The following is a 26771-nucleotide window of genomic DNA, read 5'->3' on the forward strand; positions in this document are numbered from 1 at the left end:
GGAAGCAGGTGGAGGTGCTTAAAGCTGGATTCAGACCCACCCTCCCTGTGCCATGATTCCCAGGGGACAAGTGAAGAGCCAAATGTGGGGTGCCGTTCTGGAGCACGGGCTGGGAGGTGGTGGGGGAAACATTGTTGGCATAGCATTTGGGGGAGTCTTTGTGGCATAAAGCAGCACTTCCTTATGTCCCCTTTCTCTGCTGAACTCTTGGCCCCCTGCATCCAGATGTAATGTGCCTCCTTATTTCCTTGGAAGTGCGATTGTCACTACGTACTGGCTTCAGCCCCCTCATAAGCAGGAATATCTAGAACTCAATGACTTCTGATGAGCCGCCTTAGTTACTGTTTCGTTTTATAAATACACATTAAAACGAACACATGTGGGGACACCTGGGTGGTTCAGCTGGCTAAGCATCTGACTCCAGTCATGACCTCAGGGTCCTGGGATTGAGCCCCGAATCTGGCTTCCCACTCAATGGTGAGTCTGCTTGTCCCTCTCCCTCTGCTCCTCCCCCTCTCTCTGCTCATGCTCTCTCCCTCTCTCTCAAATAATAAAATCTAAAAAAAAAAAAAAAAGAAAAAGAAAAAGAAAATGAAAATAAACACATATCTGTTAAAATAAATGTTCCTCCTCCCCACTCTGTTCTTCCTTCCCCAATCCTCAATCCTTACTTTGGGAAACAGGTCAAGGCCAGGGTCCAATGCTTGATTCTCAACTTACTTTTCTGTGCCTCAGTTTCTTCATCTGTAAAATGGGGATAATCATCAGTCTGCCCAGCCTAGGTGTTGTTAGGAATAGATCCTAGAGTCGACCTGAGCCATTAGCCTGGTGCCTGGCAAGGAGTGAGGGCTTCATTAGCGCTGACATTATTATTATTATTATTATTATTATTATTATTATTATTGGTAATTGCGAGGGGTTTTGGGGGAAAAAGGGGGGGGGGGGGGGGGGGCTGTTAGGGAGGGCATTTTGGCTTGAGGGTCTTTTGGGGTCCCACAGGGTGGGGCGCTCTCACGGGGCAGGGTGGGGGCAGGGTTTCTGTGCCTCCGCCCCCGGCCCTGCCCCTCCCGGACCCCCGGCTCCGGTGGGGTAGGGGGTCCCCATGTGGGTCTTTCCTAGGTCACCGGCGGGGAATACGTCCCCGCACGCTTCCTCGTTCCTCCTCCTCCCGGCGGCCTGCCGGGCCCCTCCTCCCTGCTCGCGCGCTCCCTCCCTCCTCTTCCCCTCCCCGGGCCGCCTCCTCCTCCTCCTCCTCCTCCCTTTCTCTCTCGATCTGTCTCTCCCGGCCCGGAATCCATTCCGGCCTGGGAGCCGGAGCGGCCAGGCCGCCGTCTGCCCGACCCCTGGCTGTCCGGCTGTCTGCCCCCGCCACCCCGTGCGTCTGTCTGCCGGTGCGCCCGCCTACCGACCGGCCCAGGTGAGCCCCCCCACCCCCCGCCCCTCCGCGGACCCCCGGTCCTGGCCGGCATGGGGGAGCCTCCGCCAGGGACCACCGTGGTGGCGGATCGCCGGGCCGCGGGGGGCTCCTGTCCACCCCTCCAACCTCCACCCCCGGGTCCGAGCCGCGATCCCGGAGCGCTGGGCTGGCGCACGGGGACCTGCCCGGCGCGGCCTTTTGTTGTGATGCCGCGGGGGGAGGGGGCTGGGGCGGGGGGCTCGGGGGTCCTGTCGGCGCGGGGACCACCACCAGCTCACCCTGCTCCTGCGAGCCCCCTGAGAGCAGGAGGCAGGCCGAGCCCCCGGGCCAGGTCTAGGCCAAATCTGAAATCTGAGCCTGTCGGCGCCGCCTCTGGCCGCGGCTCCCGGGCCTGGCGCCCCCGGCCGGGGATGGGAGGTGGAGAGGGGGCGGGTAGGGTGGGCCTCGGGGCGCCGAGCCAGGGGCGCGGGGCCGGGGCACCACGACCTCCCTATCCTACTGGGGCTTAGGGTAGGGCCTGGTGCCGCCGGTCTGCAAGGGACTGGGCCACACTGTTGGTCCCTGCTGCCCCCAGCCCCCCAGCCTCGCCCCTGGCAGGCCCAGCCTCTTGCCTGATCAGAAGTTGGCAAAAGTTTTGGGTTTTCTCCACCAGGCGGGGTCCATCTCTCTGCCTGGGCTTTGGCTGGGGGTGAGTTTGAGTGCCAACGGGGCCAACCACTTGCCCAGCTCTGTGTGGTCAGAGGACTGCCTACCCTCTCTGATCTCGGGGTCTGGATCAGTGGCAGGTCTGGATCAGTCCCCAGGGCTGCGACTCCTGGGGAAGGATGGGTGTGGACAGAAGAGGCTCACCTGTGGGGTATTAGGTCTGCCTCTGGGGCCTTCAGGCTGAGCGGACAGTGGGCAGAACAAGTGAGGCTTGGCCAGGTGGGGTCCCCAAGCTTCGGGACCTCCACAGTGGGGGCAGTGGTCCCTGGGTTACCTGCGGGGAGTCCAGGCCCAGCCACAGTGCCGCTGACATCAGACTTGGTTTCAAGAAGAGGCCAGGCTGGTCCTGTTCCTGACCCTCTTCTCAGCCCCCTGGCCAGGCAGACAAGACACCGAGACTTCTTGTCTCACTGGGTGACCTGGGCCAAGGGATGACCCCTCTGAGCCCCACATGTGGAATGGAGGAATCTACACGTGGGAACCTGGTATGTAGTAGATGCTCAATAAATGAGCACTTCACTGGATGAATTGCTTAAAGTGGGTGAGGCCGAGGGTGCAGGTCCTGTGGGACTCGTGTCCAGTAGAGGATGCATTGGTGTCCGGGAAGCCATCTCATCACCCCTTGAGAAGGAGACAGTTCCAGCACAGTCCTGCCGGCCAGCAGCTGTGTAGCCTCAAGCCGCTCACTGCTTCCTCAGGCCTCAGTCTTATTAAGTATAAAATAGGCCGAATGGAGAAACTGAGGCTCAGAGAGGAGAGGTGAGTTGACCAAGCTCATGCAATTTGACCCCAGAGCTTCAGAGACCCCAGTCTGGCTGCCCTTGTACCCCTCTCCAGTGTCCGGCGAGCAGGGCTTTCCCAGTCTGGGGCTGGGCCCTCAATAGTATTGGAAAAGACTGTCCTGATGGATGAGTGATTGCATGGAAGCCGTGAGGCCCTTTTGGTGGAGTGGTGATATGGTGTGCCTTGGTGATGTGGTCTTTCCACACAGGGAAGTGATTTACAATGTGTCACCTCTCTCAGCTGACTGCCTGCTTAGACCCTCCTGGGTGGCCCCTGGGCTTTTATCCTGAAGGTGTCCCTGCCAGCGTTGCCCTCTCCTCTCTGAGCTGCTTATCTGTTCTTGCTCTTGAAAGCTAAATTTCAGGCCCTTCTCTTCCAGGAAGGCTCCCTGGCTTTGCCTCCTCTCCCCAGCCTCTTCCTGGAGCACGAACTCTCTCCAGCTCACAGCACTGTGCCTGCTTTGGCTTCTTCCCTGATTGTGACCTGGTGGGTAGGTGGGGGGATGTCTGGCTCCCCTAAGCCCCAGGAGCCAGGGAGTAGATGGTTCAGTGACCTTCTGACAACTACCCACTACCCCCCACCCCAAACCCCTAGTCCTCAGTTGACCCCATTTTCCCAAACGTGCTTATATGCAAATATCCATGACCCTGTATGAGCTTCTGCTGTATACTAGGAGCTTCTAACTCAGGCTGAGCAGTGTGGTGATGGGGTTAGTAGTGGGAGTTGTAGGAGGCATCAGTCAGGAGGCTTCCAGGAGGTGGTGCTCAGGGAGAGCAAGAAGTTTGCTCCACAAAGTGAGCAAAGTGTCTCTTCAGACACTTCCCAGGGCCTCTGGGGTTGTGGAGTGTGGTCAGTCTGGGTAGGTCCTTGCCGCGGAGTTGTGAACAGGTCCCTGGCCTCTCAGATATTTGAGTCTAGTGCGTGAGCCAAGTAGCAAACAAGTTGCCAAATAAATTAATATATAATCACAGATGCGATAAGGGCATGGAGAGAGAGGCGTGGGGTGCAGGGAATCTAGAAGGAAGTATGTAGGAGCTGGCCAGGCATGGAGCTAGGGGGAAGGGCTTGCTAACCAGAGGGAACTGCATGTGCAAAGGCCCTGAGGTGGGGGAGTGTGTCTTGTTATTGAGAAACAATGGGAAGGCCTCTGAATCTAAGAGTGTGGAGAATTAAGGAAAGTGGGTGAAAGGTGAAGTGGGGGGTGTTATGGGGGTTGTTATCAGCAGGCCTGGATGATATGGGGCTGTGTGGGCCTTGGGGAGGAGTTTGACCTTCATCTTCACACAAGGGGCTAATTGGTGTCCCCTGTGTGAACAGAGCCATGCTGGAAGCAGTGGGAACGGAGCTGTTCAAGGCACCTGGTAGGAATAGATCTGTGGGCTGGACTCCCAAGCATTCTGTGGGGGCCTAGATCAGGAGTCAAGAGGAGGAGGCATTTGAGGCTGGGCTTTGAAAGTGGAGTAGGAGTTTACTGGCAGGAAGGCAGGAGAGGGGGGCAGCCAGCTGTTGGGGCGGTGCATGCAGGGCGGCCGGAGGCTAGCAGTGAGGTGGGAAGCAGGCAGCTGGAGACCAGAGGTATTATAAGGGCTCAGGAGTCAAACGGGTCTGTGTTTGAATTCTGACTGTCTGTGCTTGTCATATATCTTTGGGTCATTCGCTGTAACTTTCTGAGACTTAACTTTCTTCATCTTGAAAATGGAGACAATAAATATCTCCCTATCAGCTGACAGTTAAACGAGGGCTGTACGGCCCCAGTGCATGGGGCCAGCAGGTGCTTAGGGAGGGGGACCTGCCTTGAATGGTATTCTACTGGGTGGCTCAGTGGGCCCAGTGGCTCTGGCCTCGTGGTCTCTGTGGTGAAGGCTTTAAGCAGATGAGCTCGTGGAGTCTGAGGGTGCTGGTCTGGGCGGGAATGGCCTGGGAAAGCCTCCCGTGTGTGGGAGATTTGAGTCCTGCTCACTCCTTTCTGTGCAAGGAGGCTCAGCTGGGGAGAGCACTACTGGTCTACCTCTGCCCAGCTTCTTTTTTTTTTTTTTTTTTTTTTTTTTTAAAGATTTTTTTCTTTTTTTTGACAGAGAGAGATCACAAGTAGGCAGAGAAGCAGGCAGAGAGAGAGGAGGAAGCAGGCTCCCTGCTGAGCAGAGAGCCCGATGCGGGACTCGATCCCAGGACCCTGAGATCATGACCTGAGCCGAAGGCAGCGGCTTAACCCACTGAGCCACCCAGGCACCCACTGCCCAGCTTCTTGAAAAGCCTGCCTTAGGTGAGATCGATCCATTTTCTAGATATAAATACTAAGACCCAGAGTGGAGAAGCCACTTTCTGCCTGGGTCGTGTGGCTCCCACACCTCTCTCTCCCCTTGGATCCCTATAACCCTTTGCTCCTGCACCCCCTACCGCTCTTACCCTCTTATCTCCACAGCCGACCACCCTGGTTTCCACTCAAGCCACTGGGCAGGGCAGGGGTAGGGGTGCGGGTGTGGGTACTTCCTCTGGGGCGCCTCAGTTTCCTCATCTGTGAAGTGGGATAATATGAGTCATGGCTCCTAGGATGCCCCAAGGGGACTGAAATAAGGCATTTAGCCCACATTGACTAGATGAATAGGGGTGGGGAAGACCCAGACCTGACTCAAGTCCTTCCTCCTCTGGCAGTGGACAACGCCTTCCTGTGACTCAGTTTCTGAAGCTACAAAGTGGGCCTGGGGCTTACCTTTGATAAGGCCAAAGGGAGAGTGGGATGAGATCATATCTGCCTTTACCGGGGGGCTGGCCCTGTTTTACAATTCAGTGAAAAGCAGGCCCAGTGCATGCTTCCTTCCCTGGTGGTCAAGGCCCCGTTCCCACTGTATGTCCAGAGGAGCCTCGGCCTTGGCACACCTCCCCTGTGAAGATGGAATCTGCTCATTTCTCCCGGTGTCTCAAATCTACTGGATGCTCTGTAAATGGGACATCTTTCTCCCTCTCCTCCCTCGTGGGGGCTCAGCTAGTATTCAGTCTTAGGATGGCCCACGCCTGCGCTGCTGTGTTGAGAAGGCTTCTGAGGCCCAGTCTTGGCTTCCCGGGAAGGAGTGCTGTAAGGGATTTGTAATGTCTGCTGTTGGCAGATGATTTGAGCATGTTGTACACACGCCATGGGTTTGTCATGCCTGGTCTGTTCTGACCTTCTCTTTTCACAGATGGGGGAATCGAGGCCAGAAAGACCCAGGACATATTATCCAAGCTGGGAGAAAAAGGCCCGTCTCCTATCTTTTGATCCAGGCCTCTCCGGACTCAGCCCCTTCCCACGGGACAGCCTGGGTGGGGCCGAGTCAAGGGGTAGATGAATGGGAAGGATTCCAGAGACCACGGCCAGAAGCCAAACCTCCCTGCTATAGGACCTTGAGCAAGTGACATCCTTCTAACCTGGGCCTCAGTCCCTCTCCTCCCAGCAGAACCACACAGGGGTTTCCAAAATAAAACGAGGAGTGTCTCCTACCCTGGTCCTCAGTTTCCTGCTCTGTGTGGGGAGGACTTTTCCCTCACTGAGGCTCTGCGGTGGGGATCCTAGGTGGCCGGGGTGGGGGAGTCCTCCAGGGCAAGCCTGATGGAGTCCTCTTTGAGCCCATGTGGGGCTGTTAGAGACTGTGGGAATGAGTACTTTGGGTTCCCAGACCCGCTGGGCTGCAAGGCCGGCACAGGCTGACTCCTGGTGCTGGGGGTGGAGGTCGGGGTGGTGATGGTGTCTGGAAACTCAGCCCGCCTGTTCAGGCCTGATTACCTTCCCTTGGACTGCCTTTTACTCCATCTGATGTGGGTGTCCTCATGTCATGCCCTGTCCAGCCAGGTCACAGCAGGGTGGCCCATTCCATCCTTTGCCCCAGCGTGGGGTGGGCACAACTTTTGTTCCCATTACACAGGAAAGGAAACTGAGGCTCAGAGGGGACAAGGGCTGGGGCCACCATCTCCCAGCACAGCCCAGACTTCTGGCTTCTGGGTGATTTGTAACATCTGATTCCCACTGAGTGGGCACCCAGCTTGCCTGAAGTCTTTCCCACGTATAGGGTTGGTGTGTTGCTGGGAGCAGGTGGTCCTGACTTTCTGGGCTTCTGGTTCTGGCTGATGGATCTCCATTCAGATCTGGAGTACTGGATCTTGTAGGAGCTCCCAGGTCCATGGATTGATCTCATGGGTACTCATTAGGTACTCATGGCATAAAGGGAGTAGACGTAGCAAAAGGCTTTGGGAGCCCATTGGTTCTGGGTTCAAATATTGACTCTGCGTTTGCTGGGTAGGATTGTTGGAAAACAACTGCTTGGGGCTTTAGTGTCCCTGTCTGTGACACGGGGATGACAGTGCCAGGGCCAGCTTCAACAAGGTGGTGTGAGGGTCAGCTGGGCTAATGTATGGCTGCTGTGGCTGAGTCTGCACACGGCGAGTGCTTCACGGTTCTGAACGTCTGTCAGGCAATTTCCTGACAAGGTGGGAATTCTGGATGGGAATTGTGGGCCAATTGATTGGGGGAATCCCCGGGGCTCCCACTGGTTGCTTGTGCCTGTGGCAGGCTTGTCCCATGGGACGTGGCCGAGGGGAAGGTTAACGAGAAACAGACTTTTTTTTGTGACTGGGTGGATTGGAAGTGACCAGCATCACCCAGCCTCCCGAGCCTGGCTCCTGCCTCTGCCCACCTGTGACTCACCCACCTGCGGCTGCACCCCCTTTTCCCTTGTACTCAGGAGGCACTTTAGCCTTTCAGAGTGCTTGGCTCTCTCCCTGTGTGTCTGTCCAGCCTCTGTGCCTGGCCTCTGTGGGCTCACTGCCCAGTGGCCGTCCCTCTCAATACTTGTCTAAGTGGCTAAGATACCTCTGCTTCCGGAAAGTTCTTAGTGACCACCCTCTGTGCCCCAACCTGAGTCCATTCGTTCCTGCTCTGTGCTCTGCTGTCTCTTCTCTGCCTTCCCTCACGGCGCTGACACATTCTGCCCTAGATGGCAAGTCATGGGGTTCTTTTGCCTCAGCAGGAACCATCGCTCTGGTACCGCCCTTGACAGTTTACTAAGCGCTTGCCACAGCCCCCTTTGAGCATCCCCGGCAGGGCCAGGAGGGAGGCAGAACCATCGTAATCCTCTTCATTTGGCAGATGAGGAAACTGAGGCCCCAACTGAGGTCACCCCGGCTGGTCTCTCTGTTTGCATGGATGGGACTAACCCCTCGCCCACTCCATGAACCCACCATCTGCCGAGGTGGGAGCCCCTGTCTCAGAGCCCCATGAAAGGATTTGGAGGTGCAGAGAGGTTAAGTGACTTGCCCAAGGTCACATGGCTTGCAGGGATGCAGAGAGGGGAGGGTTCCTTCTAGGACTCAGGGACAGGTTGTGCCCACGGTCCCACCCCTTCTGAGTGGAGAACGAGATGCAGCTGTGATCCTGAGAGAATGGTGACCGGCCCCTGGGGTTCCTTCAGAAGTCACTGGCGCCCTCAGCGCATGGTTGGGCCCTGGGTCTGTTCCCGAGAGTGCCTGCATCTGGTCCTCCCAGCATCCCGCAGGGCCGCCGTTCTGGACCCCTCTCACCTGACTGAGGCTCGGACAAGCAAAGAGACTTGCTCAGGGTCACGCAGTTCACAAATTTGCACTCAGGACCCTGTGAACTCTACAGGCCAGCCCCGCCTCATCCAGGCCAAGCCCTCCTCTGCCTCCTGTCTGACCCCTGACTCTCCTACAGCCCCGCCCTGGCATTCCTCTCAGGGTGGCGAGGCCAGGAGACTGCTCTGGGAAGCTACCAGCCCCCAACCCCAGGGCTTCTCCTCTACCTCTGACTGCTGTCACCCACAAGCTGTGTGACTGTAGTGAGTCAGTTTACCTTTCTGCGTGTCAGCTTCCCTACCTGAAAAATGGGCCTAAGGATGTAAGTCGTGGGCTTGTTCCAGGGATCAAGTGAGGTGTGCATGCTGTTAGCAAAGCCAGGGCGTCGTACGCCCTCAACAAAGTTTAGCTGCTGTTTTCTTATCATTTGTATCAACTTGAAGAGGAAAGGGTTGACAGTCAGATGCTCCAGATAGGAAAACTGAGATTGAGAGAAAGGAAATAGCATCCACCAGGCCACAGAGAGATGTCAGGTTCCTGGGGGCAGATTCCACTTTCCAGATGGGGAAACTCTTCCCTCCCAGGACTCAGTTTTCTCATCTGTACAGTGGGTTTGTGCCTATCGTGGGGGGAGATAGTTTTGTCACGTCAAACCAGTGTGGTTTCTTAGTCAGCAGCCACCCTAGGGTGGGGGTTGGGGGACGTGAGGGCTCTGGTCTAGTCTGGTGGGGGCTGTTCCCTGTGCACTCTGTCCCTGAATTATGCAGAATTCTCAAGGCTGGGCCTGCCTAGGAGGCTGAACCAGGCTCGGCCAGGCCTTTCGGGGGCCCTGTGGCTACCAGCACCCGGGTCCTACCATGTCAGCTGGTCCACCTGCCGCCTCTGTTGTGTGCCCTGGACAAGTGGCTTCTCTTACTGAGCCTCAGTTTTTCATTGGTGACATGGGGGCAGACGTCTTTCTTCACTGGGCTCCTGGGAAGACTGGATAAGCTCATTTTCTTCCAGATTTCTGCCCACGCCAGGCTTAGAGAAAGGCCTCAGCTAGTGGTTATGGTTATGGCCATGGGCAGGACTCTGGTAAGAAGGGGGAACAGCATTCCAGGCAGAGGACCCAAGTGAACAAAGGCTCAGAGTTAGGACAGTTTAGGGAACACCCTGCAGTTAGGGGAGGGTAAGTGGGACTGGACTGCCATCTTCCAGGAACTGGACTGACTCCGAGGGGAGGGGGCAGGGTGTCAGCAATGACTGTAGTGACCTTGACCTTCCTGCCCTCCAAACTTCAGATTTCCTTTCAGAGCCTTGGGAGCAGCCACTTGTTCTCCCCACCCCCCTCCCTGCCAGGTGTTCCCGAAGGCCCTGGAACCAGATGAGCCACAGTTCTATTTGGGGACAATTCTGCTGTTCCCGTTTCTCTCCTGTGCCCTAGTTTTAGAAACGACGTGGGCTTGGTTACCAGTTGGCCATTTGCAGAAGGCACCCCCCACCACCACTCCGCCCATACCTTAGATCTGTGGAAAGCATGGCAAAATAGGCCTCATTACCGCCTCTGGGAGTTGTTCCTGGCCTCTGTCCCTGGGTTCTCTGGGTAGGGATTGGCAGCTGGACTCTTGATGACCCACTGCTGGTGTCTGGGCCTTGTGCTGGGGTCTGGAGACCCCAAGGGTTGCACCCTGGGACCAGCCCGTACAATGATCAGGGTCATTGCCGTACCACAGGGTGGGCACTGTAGGAACTGTGGCAGCCCATTACAAGGCCAGGAGGGCTTCCTAGAGGAGGTGCCACCTTTAGTCTTAAAGGATGAGCAGGAGCTCACAAGGGAAAAAGTGGTGAGGGCATGCCAGAAAGAAGGGAGAGCCTGGGTGAAGATCTGGAGGTAGGAACTCCTCTGGTGGGTGCAGGCATAGCTTGGGAAGGTGGGGAGTGTCAGCTCATGTACAAGGTAGTTAGAGGGTGACTAGACTAACCAGGCAAGACCTCAGTACCTTGCCAGGCTTTGCTGAGGCCTCCTGCTGAAGGTGTGAAGGGAAGACATAGAGAGGGTCAGATCCGGCTCTTCAGTGCTCAGTTACTGTTGCCAAGTGAAGGTAGTCCAGGGAGGCTGGGGTTCCAGATAGGGATCAAGAACCCTGATCTGGGGCAGAAGGTAGAGGCTGGTTTGGGGCCTTGGAGGGAGCAGACCAGGGAGGACTTCCTGGAGGAAGCAGTGTATAACATACCTGAAAGGATGGGATAGTTCTCTGTGGGGAGATGGACCTTGAACCAAGGCCTGAAGGTGTGGGATGAACAGCTCCTCTTGTTGGACCCCACAAAGTGGTGGGGTTTTGACTTGAGAGGTGTTGGTGCCCGTCCATGGAGAGCCCTGAGCACCTGCTTGGGGAGTCTCCGTGCTGTCCCTGGGCCTGAGGAGAGGCTGCTGGGCACAACTGATTCATTTGGCGTTGTGGCTTTGGTGAGGTGGCCCTGGAGAGAAGGTGAGCACCGGCCAGACAAATGGCAGGTCTGGGATTGATGGGGGAGCAGCAAGGTGAGGGGTGGGGTCCTCAGCCCCTGCTCTGCCTGCCTGGACATCCTTTCCCTGCAGAAGCCCGCCTGGCCGGAAGTGGTGGAGACGTGTTGGGGCCTGGCTGGCCGATTCTGAAGGTGCCTGAGACATGGGTGGGGCATGGGGCAAGGGCTCTGGGTTCAGGGCCCAGCCTCCCTGCCTTGTTGGTAAACCTTGCCAGGGCAAAGGTCTCCCCACTTGGGTGCAGGGCTAGGCATCGTTGTCCATTTCTGCCTCCAGAAAGGCCCCTCCCCCCTCTTGAACCCAGAGTGTCTGTACTCTAGATGAGGTGGGTTGAGAACCGTGGTTGAAGATTCTGGTGCCAGATGGGCATGGGTTTGAAACCCAGCTTTGTTCTCTGTGGGCCAGGAGACCTTGGCAAAGTATCTTTGCCATTCTGAGCCTCAGTTTCCCCATCCGCAAAATGGGGGTCACCCTAGAGTCTTCTAGGGCTGAATGAGATTTCAGAGGGCTGCGCCCAGCACCGTGCCTGCCCCTGGGGTCTGGCTTTCGCCCCTGGTCTGGCTGACCAGGGTGGTGGGACCTGCTGGGCGGCTGAGGGGTGGTTTCTGGTCTGCCTGGGCTCAGCAGAGGCACTGAAGACAAAGACCCTTTGTGGTGGGACAGATGGAGCCTGGGAGCCCCCCCTCTTGGGGCCACCCGCCCCTCCTCCTCATCCAGTTCCCCCGGGGGAAGGAGCTTCCTCAGACAGAGAAGATGGGAAATGAAAGTCGCGCTGTGCAGGAGGAAAGGCTGGGCTGGCTGCAGCTGCAGAGGCCAGAGCCTGGCTGGTGAGCTCGGGCGGATCTGTCCCTTCTCTGGGCCACCTTCTCAGGGGCCTGGGCATCCTTGGCAAGTCCCAAGCCCCCTGTGTGTGCCCTGTTCACTTATCCATCCATCCACCTATCCATCTGTCTATCCATCCGTCCACCCATCCATCCATCTGTCCGTCCAGCCATCTCTCTGTCCATCCATCCACCCATCCACCCATCCATCCATCCATCCATCCATCCATCCATCCATCCGTCCATCCATTTGTCCATCCATCCACCCGTTCAGTAATTACCAGATATCCACCCCATGCTAGGTCCTGTGCTTTCGGCTAGTGTCCACTCTGGCCAGGTGGTAGCCACGCATCCCAGCTGGTGACTGTTTCGCCCGTTCCACGTGCTGTAGACATTCAGCTGTGAGACAGGAGTGGTCCCTGTTCCCCTCAGCTGGGCGTTCTGGCCGTGAGCTGTGTCATCAGAACTGTGGGCTGTGCTAGGAAGGAGAAGTTGAAGGTCTTCGCCTGGACTGGGGGAGGTCAAGAGAGGTCTTGTGTGAGGAGGTAGCTTTTGAAATGAGACTCAAAGAGAGGGCAGAGCTGGTTGGGTGTGTTGCCATTTAAGCAGGTGGCCAGGAAAGGCCCTGTGAGCCTGTGACGTCTGAGTAAAGCACCTGAAGCAAGTGAAGGAGGGAGGTATGGACGGGTCTGGAGACCGCGTGCTCTGGGCAGAGGGAGCAGCGGGGGCAAAGGCCCGAGTGAGCGTGTGCCCTGGGTTCTCAGGGAAAGGGGAAACAGTGGACAGTGTGAGCAGATCAGAAGGGGGTGGGCCTGGGAGAGTCCTCTGTAGGCCATGGGAGGTCCCTGGGAGGACTTTGTCCTTTGTGTTGTTGGGGCTGTGAAGCGGGAGCGGTGGTTAAGACTGACATTCCAGAAAGGCTCTCTGCCCCCAGTTGGCCAGCTTGGAGGAGGAGACTGGGCCGGGACTAGGGGGGTGGCCATGGTGAGAGGAAGTGGCTTCAGGATGTGTTTGGGGGTGGACCAACAGGACTCGGAACTGGGTTGCATGGGGGCAGGGGCCGTTGTCTCTCCTTTCTTGGGCTGCTGGTGATGAGGGCCTGAGTCCCTGTCACAGACAACTGTGGTTTCTGGTTTATGATCGTTTCCTCTCCCCAGCCCATCTGGAGGCACAAATTCCCAGTGCCTCCTTCACCGTGTCCTGAGGGCTGGACTGAGCCGTCCAGTTCCTACACATGAGGTGAAATGGTCAAGACCCTGCCCATTTTACAGATAAGAAAACTGAGGCTCAAAGTGGTATACCCACTGCCTGAGTTACACAGCCAGGCAGGGTTGGCGCTTGCCCTCTTGGGACTCCATGGATCTGTGGATCTGAGGACTATGGATCCTGCCTCCCCAGTTCCAGCTCCAGATTTCTGGGGGTACCGAGATTTCTTTCCTGCCCTGAACTACCTTGGGGAGAGGGAGGCTGCTCAGTGACCTCCGGCGTGGGGTCAGGGGCCTGGGCTCTCCCTGGCCATGTGACCTGGACCTCGGTTTCCTCTGCTGGGGGTCCCTAGCTCCTAGCGGTGCTGGGAGGACCAGATAAAGCGAGGCGTGTCAAGTACCAGGCCTGGTGGTAGGCATAGAGTAAACATGAAGTAATCAGCAGGTAGTCTTCTAGGTGACTCCACACCAGAGGATTGAGGGTTCCCCTGGTCCCTAGGGAAGCTGGCCATGAAGCAGCTGGGAACAGAGTGGGGTTTTATACCAGGTGGCCTGCTGCCTCGGCCCTCTCCTGCACCACTCATTTCCTGGTCTTGCCCTTCCCTGTAGGGCTTCTAGGCTGTGGGCAGGTGGAGGCAGGTCCTAGCGGGAAGGGATCCTGCCCTCTGCAGGGCGGGGCAGGGCCTGGAGTCGGGAAAGAGGGCCCCTTCCTGCCCAGGAAGAAACCCGAGAGCGGCAGGGGCTGGAATGGTTCTGTCTCTGTGGGGCTGGGGTTAGTGGGAGCTCCAGGGTCCACTTAGCCTTTGCCTTCCCTGGGCTGCGGGTCCTGCCCCCAGCAGCATCCCTGCACCCCTCGGCTGGTGCCAGCCCGAGCCTGCAGCCCCCGCTCCGCCCCGGCTGCACTGGCGGAGCCGGTTTGAGGCTTGCCAGCCCCGAGCGTGTCTGTTCCACGAGCACGGGACCAGACATGTTGCGGCAGTCCTGGCCCATGGATGGCCTGGCTTCCCCTTCCTTCGCTCCTTGCTCACTCAGCAAACATCCCCTGGTCCCTGTTCTGTGCCTGGACCCCGTACTATGCCTGGGCCCGTGCTGAGTGGGGCTGGGGGCCTGGAGTTGTCTCTGGCTTGCCCACTGCCCTGTGTAGGTCAGGGAGGTCAGAAGCCCAGCCACAGGGACCCTTCAGGTGGTGGCAGGAGATGGGGCTGGTTGGGGTGTAGGCTGTGGGGCAGGACAGACCCAGGACTGAGGCCTGTACCTCTCCATTGTCCCAGGCCCCGGGTGGGACCCATCCATCCTTCCCTCCCTCCCCCTGGCTCTTCCTCTCCCCTTCCCTTCATCCCTCCCTCCTTGTACTAGAGTTTGTGAGGGTCAAGGGGGGCAGGTCGGGAAGCCCTGGGGGAGGGGTTACATGGTTGCGAGTTGAGGGTAGGGCCGAGGGGTAGGGAGGAGGGAGAAAGCAGTGAGCCTCCATCCTGCGAGCTGCAGGGAGAAGCTTTAAGGCCCATCTTGCCCATCATCAGCCTCAGGCTCCGAGGCTCCCCCGCTCGGGTCTGACAGAGGCATCATTTTATGGGTTAAGTAAAGGGAGAGCTGGACGTCCCAAAGCCACGCATCTGGTGGTGGGGGGGCACCTGTGTGTGGGCCTCACGGTTGGGGGAGGGGATGGAGCTCAGAGCTGACTGTGTGGAGGGGACCAGGCCACCAGGTGCTCCTGCCCACTCGTGTCCCTCGCGGAGTTCTTGCCTGGGTGTGGGCAGCGAGGAGGGGGCACTCTGTGTTCCCAGAGCAGAGAAGCAGAGCTGCTGGCAGGGATTCATGAACACTGTGAGCCCCTGAGTGCAGTGGGCAGAGGCTGCCGGCTGGCAGTTGTCCCCCTAAGGCCCGTCCGCCAGTCGGGGTGGGGCAGTTGGCAGCCCGGAGGGGTTGACCTTGGAGAAGCCCGGAGAGAACAAAACTTGAAGTCTCAATGGCACGGGGTGACGGTGGGGTCGGGAGTGGTATCTGCTAAGGAAGCCTTGGCACGCCAGGGCGTCTGTCCAGGTCCAGACACCGGGCCTCAAGATGGGGTGTGACTTATCTGAGATCACACAGCGATTCTGACTGAAGACTTTCACCCTCCCCGTGCCCACACCCTCGGTCAGGGGCCACACTCGCTTGGCTCTGTGACGCCGGTCTGGGCGCCCCTTGCGTCCCCAGGGGGACGTCTCACAGAGGCTCCCTAGCATGGGGACTGTGGCCTCCTCTGCTCACCCGCTGGCCTTGCTTCTACCCTCTAGGGTAGAAGCCAGAGTAGGGTTGAAGGGGAACCTTACCAGCCCCAAGATGCTCCCATGGGCAGGAGGACCCAGCAGCAGCTTTCCAGTGACTGATCTCTTAGGCCTTTGATATGGGGGATGGTGGGAAGTGGACATGGGAACACTGGAGCCACCCACTGTGTGCCTGTCTTTTTGCCCATTTTGCTGCTAGGGAGACTGAAGCTACCTACTGAACACTGACTGGCTCCCTTCCTTTCTTTTAATGACCCCACCTTTAGGCCTTTGCCCAAGCAGGCCCTTCTGCCTGGATCATCCTTCCTCTGCCTCTTTTCACACACTGCCCAGCCTTTGGACCTCAGCTGTGATGTCCCTTCCTCAGGGAAGTCCACCATGGTTTAGGATCCTTCTTGTCCCTCCAGCCTGCTGGAACTGGAGGTTACTGTGGTCTGATAGGATCACTGTGTGATGAAAACTCACTAACCTTACCTGCCCCATCACATACCCTCAGGGGCCTGAGAAAACTTTGATGGTCTCCCCTCTCAGTTTTTCAGACCTTTCTGATCTAAATTGCCAGACTTATCTCTCTCAGGGCCTGCTTCAGACCTCTTCAGGCCCGGCCCAGACACCAGCAGTGACCCAGTTAAGCCGGGACCCACGCAGTCCAGACCTCTCACGCAATGACCCCCTGTACATCTGGCCTTCCTGCCTCAGGATCTTGGCACATGTTGTGCCAACCCGCCTAGACTGCCCTTCCCATGCTTCCTTATAGGTTCTGTGGAGGCAGGATGGTCTTTGGTATCGCCTGGATCTGTGTTGGCATCTGGGTTTCCACTTCCTGGCTTGGCAGCTTCCTGGAGACTTGACATCCTCACGTGTAACATGAGTGTGGTCGTGGCTCAGTTCAGGGCTTTTGGGAACATTTGAAGGGATAGTGTGAACCTTGGGTGGGAGGATGGGGGAGGGGAACGTGGCCATCAGCATGCCCCATTCCACCCCTCCAGCCTGCACTGGATCAGTTGATGGCACTGAGTTCTGCTGAGGGAGCCAAGGGGGCCCTAGATCCTACCAAGAAGAGCCCAGTCAAGGCTCCTTCCTCAGGGCCTTCCCTGTAGGCAGAAGCTCCGAGATGGAGGGACTTGTCAGTGAGCTGCTAAGAGATTTTCGTCCCATTGTTTAATTGGTGTGTGTCCGTTTTCTCATTTATAAATGGGATAATGAGAACGGTACCCAGTAGATCCTAAATAAGTACTAGCTTTTCCTACTGTCATTGTTCGTATCCCCCTAGTCTGCAGCCAGAACCCTTTCCATATTCCAAACCACCTGTGGGAACACACCCGTGTTTGATAGGTGATTCTTTCGCGAGTATGAAAGGAAAGAAGGACTCAGGTGAAGACCCCTGCCCGCGGGGAGCTTCCGTTCAGGTGTGGGAGGACGGAGGGGAGCCTGGAACGGGAGGCAGCCCCCATTCGTGAAATGCGAGCGTTGGACTGACACCCTCGCCACGTCCCTCCGGCCTCCTCTGTGGACAGGGCGGTGCTGGTGGCACCTTCCCCGCAGGGCTGTTGTGAGGAGGGACGGGGTGGGGGGTCAGGTGGGGACCCGGCCTCAGAGGTTCAGAAGGGTCCCGTGTTCATTCCATATGTGGCCACTCCATACATCAGCCACTCCCCCTGTCCTGGCCTCCCATTTCCCTGTATGGACAGTGGACTGGCCGTGGAGCCCTGCTTAGTCCCCAGTGCATGGACTCCCTGCCGGAGGCCAGCTGGGACCAGTGGCCTTGGACAGAAGGGCTGATGGCGGCCTAGGGCCCGGAGACCCAGGATCCCGAGGACCCACTTCTATCTCGGATGGTGGCCGGGGCACCTGACTTGGCTTCTCTGAGCCTCCATCTGTCCCCTCCCCTGCAAGACAGGGCTGATTGCCCCTGCGTAGCTGGGTCCTGATGAGACCCAGGGAACTAAGCAATAATGGAAGTGATCACGTTCTCAACAGTGACATCCCCTTTTATGAAGCGTGGCCTGTGCGCTCCGGGCTCTGCGTCGGTTAGCTCATTTGCCTTTGCAGCTGCCTGGGGATGACCATGGGCATCTCCGTGGTACCAAAGGAGGCTTTGGTTAATTTATCCAGGGTCTGCCTGTGGGCTGTGGTGGAGGGCCCCCTTTACCCTATGTGGTAGCCCGCCTGGCTCGGGTAGGTGCCTGATAGTGTCTTTCCAGTCCCTCTCTCTAGAGACAGGACTGATGGCTGCCGATGGGCTGTTCACTTCCCCACCACCTCCTCCCCCTCCACCCCAACACATTCCTGATACAACCTCCACCGCCCATTCTTCCCCACCCCTGCTTGGGTCGCTGTTATCAGGAGACATTCCTGGAGTGGCTGAAGAGCTCCCAGCTTGGGTGCTTCTGAGAGGGGTTGTGACCACTGATACTGGTCCTGTTGTTGGCTCCCTTGGAGGTGGGTCCTTGAGACATGAGGTCACAGAACTCAGACGGTTCAAGTCCACTTGTGGCTGCTGTGTCTTATGGGCTCTGTGACCTTCGGCAAGCACCATGACCTCCATATACTTCAGTTTTCTCATCTGCCAAACAGGTCTGGCCACACAGGGCTGCTGTGGGCTCATCAGGCTTCATGCTCGAAATGCCGTTCTTAGTATGATGTCTGACACACAGGAGTCTCTCTGCTCATCAACTGGCCGTTGTTGTCATCCGAGAACCAACTGTCTCTCCTTTCGTGGGCCCTCCAGTTTAGATGGTATCTGTCCACCTTCTGAGGGGTGCACATCAGGAGGACCCCCTGCGGGCATTTTCTTCTCCAGGCCTGCGGGGTGAGGGAGAGGGTGGAGGTCTTTTCAGAAGTTGAGATCCTGCTGTGTGATCTTAGGCTACCCCTGTCCCTCTCTGAGCCTCCTTTTCCTGGTCTGCTCTTTGAGCAGTAGGATGTGCGGTTCTGCCCCAGTCCCTCCATGTCCCCATCACTATAACTCCTCCCTTGGAAGGTTTAGCCCCTTCGCTTTTGTCTTGTCTTTCTCACCACAGTGGTCGGTGTCTAGCAGATGCTCAGCTAAGCTTAGTGGAAGGAACCAACGAAAGTGCAATTGAGTGGATACCCAGGGCTTTCCTATCTCCAGGTCTTCGAGTGCACGGCTCCCTTGGCCCAGGAGCATTGTTCCCAGTCATCTCTGCTTCTGGAACTCCTTCTCATTCTTGAAGTCCTTCTCAAATGCTGCCTCTCCCAGCAAGCCTTACCCGGCTTCTCCCAGTCAAGAGGATGGCCAGTGCTCTGCACGTGTGGTCCAAGGCCCCCTGCTGCCACCTGGTACCGTCCACCTTGGTGTAGAGGGTGACCTATTAATAAACAATAAGGACCGTGCCCCGAATGGGCACCAGGCACAGCAGAGAGCCCTGTGCATGGGCTGTCTTATTTGCCCCTCCGCAACAACCTTGAAGGCTGATACGATTATCTCTCTCTTTGCAGAACATAAGCTCAGAGAAGCGAGGGGACTTTGCCAGCTATGAGAGAGAGAGCACCAGGATTCAAGACCAGGTAAGCCTGTGGTTTTTCCTGAAAGGAAAAGAAAAAGCACACACACACACAGACACACACACACACAGAGTAAAAAAAAAAAAAAATTCAAAGTATAAAGGAAGACAGGTAAAAACCTTTCTTGGACCCAGGTCTCCTTGCCAGAGACAACCATTGGGAGGGGTTCTGGTGTGTCCTTTCAGGGAGATGGAGAGGCGTGAATAAACGTGTAACACACACATACACACACGTAGCCTGTGGTATAACTTTTTTCTTGACGGCGTACGTTGGGGATTGTTGGGTGCTGCTTTCTTTTTTATGGTTGCTTAGTCTTCGTTGTGTGGTTGGAGACCATGCTTTATTTAATTCGTGAAGAATACTTTGGTTGTTTCCAGTCTCTTCTTACAGACAGTTCAGTGATGGAGACCCTCAGTCATACACTTAGTATCCATGTGGGACGATACCTTGAGGATTGATCCCAAAATGTGGGGTGAGAGGGTGTATGCAGTCATAATTTTGATGGCGATTGTTAGATGGTCCTTCCGGTGGGTTGTGTTGATGCTCACCCCCATCCCCTGGTCTTTCTTCCCTCTCACCAGGTGGGTTGCTGTAGAATTTTGGGGTCTTTGGCAATCTAATAGTTGAACAGTGGCCCTCTGCTGTAGTGTTTTGTCTTTAAATATCACAGCTTTACTGAGATATAATTCACATATCAAACAATTCAACCATTTAAAATGTACTGTTTAATGGTTTTTGGTATACTCACAGAGTTGTGTAACTATCACCACAATCAATTTTAGAACATTTTCATCACCCCAGAAAGAAGCTGTGTTTCCATTAGTCACTCCCCACTCCCCCTCAGATGTTCCTCCTCTAGCTCCAGGCAACAACCAATCTTTCTGTTTCTATAGATTTGCCGATTCTGGACCTTTTCTATAAATGTGGTCTTTTGTGTCTAGCTTCTTTCACTTAGCATCATGTTTTTAAGGTTTATCCGTGTCATAGCATGTTATCAGTACCTCATTCCTTTTTCTTGCCAAATAATATTCCATTGTCTGGATATAGTGGCCACATTTTATTTGTCCATTCGTCAGCTGCTGCACATATGGCGGTTTCCATTTTTTGACTATTACGAATCATGATGTTATAAATATTTGCGTACAGGTTTTTACGTGAAGGTTTTCTTTTCTCTTGGGTGCATACCTAGAGCAGACCTTCTGAATCATAATGGTAACTCTATGTTTAATCTTTTGAGGAAATACCAGGCTGTTTTCCAAAGTAGCAACACCACTGTACATTCCCATCAGCCACGTTTCCAACAACTTCCAGTTATCTTTTTAATTATAGCCTTCCTACTGGGTGTGAAGGGGTAGCTCATTGTGGTTTTGATTTGCATCTCTTTTATGACTAATAACGTTGAACATCTTTTATATAGTTATTGCCCATTTGTAGTTCCCCTTTGGAGAATCAGATCCTTTGCCCATTTTTTAAAATTATGTCATGTGTCTTTTTGTTGTTGAGTTGTAAGTGTTCTTTATATATCCTAGGTATAGGTCCCTTATCACAGATAAGATTTGCAAGTATTTTCTCCCATTCTGTGAATTCTTTTTACCTCCTCGATGGTGTCCTTTGGACACAAAGGATTTTAATTTTGGTGGCATCCAGTTTATCCATTTTTTCTTTTGTTGCTAATGCTCGGGGTATCATATCTAGGAAATACAAGGCCATGAAACGTATACATAGATTTTCTTATAAGTTTTTTTTTTCAGCTTTACTTTGCGTATTTAGGTTCATGATCCATTTTGAGTTAATTTTTTAAGGCTTCCACATTTTGCTTGTGCATATCCTGTGTTTCCTGCACCATTTGTTGAAAAAGACTGTATTTTCTCTGTTGTGTGGTGTCGGCACTCTTGCCAAAACTCAATTCCCTATAAATGTGAGGGTTTATTTCTGTCCCTCAATTCTCTCCCATGGATTTATACATCTGTCTTCATGCTAGTACCATGGTGTTATTGACTGATTGATTTGACTGATTGATTGTAATCTCTACCCCCAACGTGGGGCCCTAACACACCATGAGAGATCAAGAGTTGTGTGCTCTGCCATCTGAGTCAGCCTGGTGTCCCCATGGTGTCTTGATTACTGGAGCTTCACCTCAACTTTTGAAATTGAGAGGAATGAGCCCTTAAGCTCTGTTTCTCTTTTTCAAGATTGTTTTTGCTATTCTGGGTCCCTTGACCTTCCATATGAATTTTAGGATCAGTTTGTCAATTTTTGCCAAGAAGATAGCTGGGATTTCGATAGGGATTATGTTGAGTCTGTAGATGAATTTGGGGAATATTGCCACTGTAACTGTGTTTAGACTTCTAGTCCATGAACGTGGGATGTCTTTCCACTTATTTAGATTTTCTTTAATTTCTTTCAACAGTTTTTGAAGTTTTTTAGAGTGTAAATTTTGTACTTCTTTGGTTACTCTTATTCCTAAGTGTTCCTTTGATATTGTAGATTGTTCTCTTAATTTTATTTTTGGATTATTCATTGCTAGTGTTTAGAAATATAATTTATTTGTTATATATTGATCTTATACCTTGCAACCTTGCTGAACTTGTTTATTCTGATAATTTTTTATAGGAATCCTTAGGAATTTCTGTATACAAGATCATGTCTTCTGCAAACAGAGATAGCTTTACCTCTTCCTTTCTAATCTGGTTGCCTTTTATTTCATCTTCTTCTCTATTGCCCTGCCTGGGCAGTGTTAGTACAGTGTTAAAGAGAAGTTGTAGGAGTGGACATCCTTATGTTATTCCTGATCTTAGGGGGAAGGCATTCAGCAATTCACCTTTAAGTATGATATTAGAGAGAGTTTTTTGCAGAAGCCCTTAATCAGATTCAGGAAATTCCAGGGAATTTGTTGAGTGTTTTTATCATGAAAGAGTGTTGGATTTTATTAAAAACCTTTTCTGCATCTATTGAGATTATTGTGTTTTTTGTCCTTTATTCTATTTGGTTGGCATATTACATTAATTAGTTTTTAGGCATTTAAACCAACGTTGTATTCTGGTCATGATGTATAATTCTTTTTATGTGTTGATGAATCCAGTTTTTTAGTATTTTGTTAAAAGACTTTTATATCTTATATTCATAAGAGATAGCAGTCTGTAGTTGTCTCCCCCCCTCCCTTTTTTTTTTAATATGATGTCTTTGTCTGGTTTTGGTAATAGGGTGCTGTTCCTAGTAAAGACTTGGTATATTAATTCTTCTTTAACTGTTTGGTAGAATTCACCGGTGAAGCCATCTGGTCTTTATTTGTAAGATGTTTTAAGATTATTCATTCAATCTCTTTACTTGTTTTAGCTTTATTCAGATTTCCTATTTCTTCTTAATTTTGGTAGTTTGGTAGTTTGTGTTTTTTTAGGAGTTTGTCCCTTTCATCTGAATTATCTTATTTGTTGGAGTAGTTATAGCATGCCCTTATAACTTTCTTTATTTCCATAAGGTTTATAGTTTTGTTCTCTCTTTTGTTTCTGATTTTAGTAATTTGAGTCTTCTCTCTGATTTTCTTGTTCAGTGAAGCTAAAGATTTGTCAATTTTGTCAATTTTTTTTTTAAAGGATTTTATTTATTTATTTGACAGACAGAGATCACAAGTAGGCAGAGAGGCAGGCAGAAAGGGCGGGGGGCGGGCGGCGGGGAAGCAGGCTCCCTGCTGAGCAGAGAGCCTGATGCGGGGCTCAATCTCATAACCCTGGGATCATGACCTGAGCCGAAGGCAGAGACTTTAACCTACTGAGCCACCCAGGCGCCCCATTTTTGTCGATCTTTTTAAAGAACCAACCTTTAGTTTTGTTGATTTTCTCTGTTGTTTTTTTATTTTCTATGCCCTTAATTTTTTTGTTTGTTTTCTTTTTTTTTAAATAATTTTTTTTTTGTTTTTTAATAAATATATAATGTATTATTAGCCCCAGGGGTACAGGTCTGTGAATCACCAGGTTTACATACTTCACAACACTCACCATAGCACATACCCTCCCCAATGTTCATAACCCCACCACCCTCTCCCCTCCCCCAGACCCCCGGCAACCCTCAGTTTATTTTGTGAGATTAAGAGTCTCTTACAGTTTGTCTCCCTCCCTATCCCATCTTGTTTTGTTTATTCTTTTCCTATGCCCCAAACCCCCAATGTTGCATCACCACTTCCTCATATCAGGGAGATCATATGATAGTTGTCTTTCTCCAATTGACTTATTTCGCTAAGCATAACATCCTCAGTTCTATACTCGTCGTCGCAAATTATGCCCTTAATTTCTGCCCTAATCTTTATTTCCCTCCTTTTACTTGCTTTAGGGTTAATTTGCTTTTCTTTTGCTATTGTGTGAAGGTGGAAGGTTAGGTTATTGGTTTGCAATCTTTCCTCTTTTTCATTTATTTTTTCTTTCTTCTTCTTTAAGATAGGCAATTATAGCTATAAGTTAAGCTTTAAGTTCTACTTTTACTACATCCCATACATTTTGATATGTTGTGTCTTCATCTTCATTCACCTCAAAGCATTTTCTATTGTTTTGATGATTTTGATTCATTGGTTATTGAGGAGTGTGTTAATTTTTACATATTTGTAATTCCTGTTATTGATTTATTAATTCATCATATTTTGGTTGGAAACATACTTTTTATGATTTCACCCCTTTTGAATTTATTAAGGCTTAATGACTTAGAATATGGTCTGTCCCAGGGAATGTTCCGTGTGCCATTTGCCCTTGAGAAGAATGTGTATTCTGCTGTGGTTGGGGAAATTGTGTACTTTTAATTTGCATAATCTTATAAGTGAGGTGAGTGTCTTGTCATATGTTGAAGAGCCATTTCATTTGCTATAGACTATTATTATTTTTTCTTATTTTGTGGAGTTTATTATATATAAAGGGGATAACCCTTGTCTCTCATATGGGTGACAAATATTTTTCTTAGTTTGTTTCTTGCCTTTTGCATTTGTTTATATTTATTGAGCCCTGCAGACATTTTAGATTTTTATGTAGATAGATATATCATTTTAAGAACGATTTTTAGGTTTTGTCCGGTATTAAGAAATGTGTTCCTGATTTTGAGATTAGAAAATTTATTCTCTGTCCCCCTTTCTAAGCTTTTTGGTTTTATTTTTGTGTGTTTTAAATCTGATTGATCTGGAATTTATAGGCATATGGAATAAGTTTAAAACCCAACTTTGTTTCCCAATGGCAGGTCATTGATCTAAGCTCGATCTTAAAAATAATCTACCTTTTTTTGCACCAGCATGAAATGCCACTTTCGTTATGTGTTAAATCCCTGTAGGTTTTGGGAAATTTTTGGACCCCCCCCCCATTCTGTTGCATTGGTTTTCCTGTTTTTGTGCTGATAGGACAGAGCTTTCTTTTTCTTTTTTTTTTTAATTTTATTTATTTGACAGAGAGAGAGAGAGAGAGAGAGAGAGATGGCAAGAGAGGGAACACAAGCAGAGGAGTGGGAGAGGGAGAAGCAGGCTTCCCATAGAGCAGGGAGCCCAATGTGGGGCTCTATCCCAGGACCCTGGGATCATGACCTGAGCTGAAGGCAGATACTTAACGACTGAGCCACCCAGATGCCCCGACGCAGTTTTAATTACAGTAATTTTCACTACCTGGTCGGGCTGTTTCCCGCCATTACTGTTTTTAGGATTTTTCTGGCTACATTTACTTTTAGTTGTAACTTTAAAATTGATATACCTAGATTAAAAAAAAAACCCTGCTGGGGTTTTTATTGGGATCACATTAAACTGTGAGATGAATTTAGGACGAATTGATATTTTCATAATGCTAAGCTTTCTTTGATTTTATTTTCCTTTTTTTTTTTAAAGATTTTATTTATTTATTTGAGAGAGAGACAGTGAGAGAGAGAGCATGAGCGAGGAGAAGGTCAGAGGGAGAAGCAGACTCCCCATGCAGCTGGGGGCCCGATGTGGGACTCGATCCTGGGACTCCGGGATCATGACCTGAGCCGAAGGCAGTCGTCCAACCAACTGAGCCACCCAGGCGACCCTTTCTTTTCTTTTTTAAAAGAGATTTTATTTGTTAATTTATTTGAGAGAGAGTGAGAGAGAGAGTGTGAGGTGGGAGAGGGGCCATGGGAGACGGTGGGGGGCGGTGTGGAGAATCCTCTAGCAGAGCAGACTCCGAGCTGAGCGCAGAGCCTAATGCTCTGATGCGGCCTTGATTTCATGATCCTGAGATCATGACCTGAGCTAAAATCAAGACTACCTTGCTTTTATTTTCTGATTGCTGCTGGTGTATAGATACATTGTTGATTTGGGGGTGTTAACTTTTAATTTCCTTCCACTTTACTTAATTTGCTCTTTGCTTCATAGTTGTGCAGCAGATTCTCTTAGATTTCCCAGGCCTGTGCTGATAACATTTGCAAATGATGATCCTTGTCTTCTCTTTTCTAATTTCATTTTATTACTTCCATTTCTTATTCTTAGCTCACTGGATTGGCAAGGATCTCAGAGCAAGGTTAACTAGTGGGCATGCTCATCTTTCTTGGACTTTTTCCCCGTGAAGTGGCTTTTCTAGGCCTGGGCTCCTAATGAACCCCAACAGATAGTCCCTCCACGGCTGTGCACTGAGCTTGGCACGTAGTAGGAGTCTGGGAAGCCTTTGCCTCATTGTAAGAGTGATTACAAAAGATCAAGGATCTGGGGTGCCTGGGTGGCTCAGTCAGTTGAGCCTGACTCTTAATTTTGGTTTAGGTCCTGATCTCAGGTTTGTAAGATTGAGCTGCATCTGGGGCTCTGTGCTCAGGGTGGAGTCTGCTTGTCCCTCTCCCTCTGCTCCTCCCCTCGCTCAAGTGCACGTTCTCTCTCTAAAATAAATATGTAAATAAAACCTTAAAAAAAAAAAGAGCAAGGATCTAAAAAAGGTCATGCACAGTAATGATGATGGTAGCTAATATTTATGGAGCACTTCCTATCTGCTAGGCCCTCTATAAGTATTATCTCTATGTTTTCTTTCTTTTTTTTTTTTTTTTAAGATTTTTAAAATTTACTTGACAGAGAAAGAGATCACAAGTAGGCAGAGAGGCAGGCAGAGAGAGTGGGGGAAGCAGGCTCCCTGCTGGGCAGAGAGCCTGTTGCGGGGCTTGATCCCAGGACCCTAGGATCATGACCTGAGCTGAAGGCAGAGGCTTTAACCCACTGAGCCACCCAGGTGCCCCACCTCTATGTTTTTCTTACAATAAGACTAGTTATGTGGGAACAATTACACTGATTCCCATTTTTGAGAAGGGGTAGACTAAGGCCCCTTGGGGCTGCCTGGCTAGAAATTGGCAAGCTGGACTTGAACCTGGCATTCTAGCTCTAAGCCTGGAGTTTTGTGATGCTTCTGTTTTCCTGGAAGGTCCAGAGTTATGGTCAGTGATGTCAGAGGTTGGCCTCTGAGCCCTGTGTTGCTTCTGTGTGGGGGAGGCGGAGCTGGTGGAGTGGTGGGTGCACCTGGCAATGGGGGCTGTCTGCATGGTGGGGGGTGTCCCCCAGAGGTGCCTTCTGATGCCACTCTCCTAGACCTCGAGCGTCCCAGCCCTGGTACACTCACTTGCTGTGTGGCCTCAGGTAAGGTTTGGCTTCTCTGAACCGTGGTTCCATCTGTTAAGTGGGCACAGTTACAGTCCCTACTTCCTTGTGCTGTCAGGACACTCACGTAAAGTTCTCAGCTCTATGCTTGGCATTCAAGGCCTTGAAACCTAACACCTATCTCCTCTTATTCCCTGCCAGGTTACTAATGACAGAAAACACCGCTGTGAGCTGTTTCTTAAGCACTTGTTCTGTGCCTGGCACATGGCCTCTCTCGTTTGAGTCTCTGATGTTAGGTGTACTATCATCCCCATTGTAAAGATAAGGAAGCTGAGGCGCAAAGTGACTTGCCCAAGATTTTGCTAGTAAGCAGTGGAGGCAGGATTTAAACCCAGGCCTGACTGGATTCCTCACTCTCAAGTCCTAAT

The 26771-nt window shown here is 52.1% G+C and overlaps 1 protein-coding gene across 4 annotated transcripts in view; it reads left to right on the forward strand.

Annotated features, from left to right (window-relative positions):
• Positions 1 to 1203: 1203 nt before the first annotated feature.
• Positions 1204 to 26771, forward strand: part of SRC (SRC proto-oncogene, non-receptor tyrosine kinase) — a 50888-nt gene continuing 25320 nt past the window's right edge. For 2 of the 4 annotated variants that reach the window (XM_059406975.1, XM_059406977.1), the window contains exons 1-2: positions 1205 to 1417; positions 18726 to 18794. The gene's annotated coding sequence lies outside the window, so the exon portion shown is untranslated. Of the gene's footprint in view, positions 1418 to 18725; positions 18795 to 26771 lie in introns of all 4 variants that reach the window. The other 2 variants (XM_059406976.1, XM_059406978.1) reach the window with 2 other exon arrangements.

The sequence above is a fragment of the Mustela nigripes genome, chromosome 7 (assembly GCF_022355385.1).
Source record: "Mustela nigripes isolate SB6536 chromosome 7, MUSNIG.SB6536, whole genome shotgun sequence".
Classification (NCBI taxonomy): Eukaryota; Metazoa; Chordata; class Mammalia; order Carnivora; family Mustelidae; genus Mustela; species Mustela nigripes.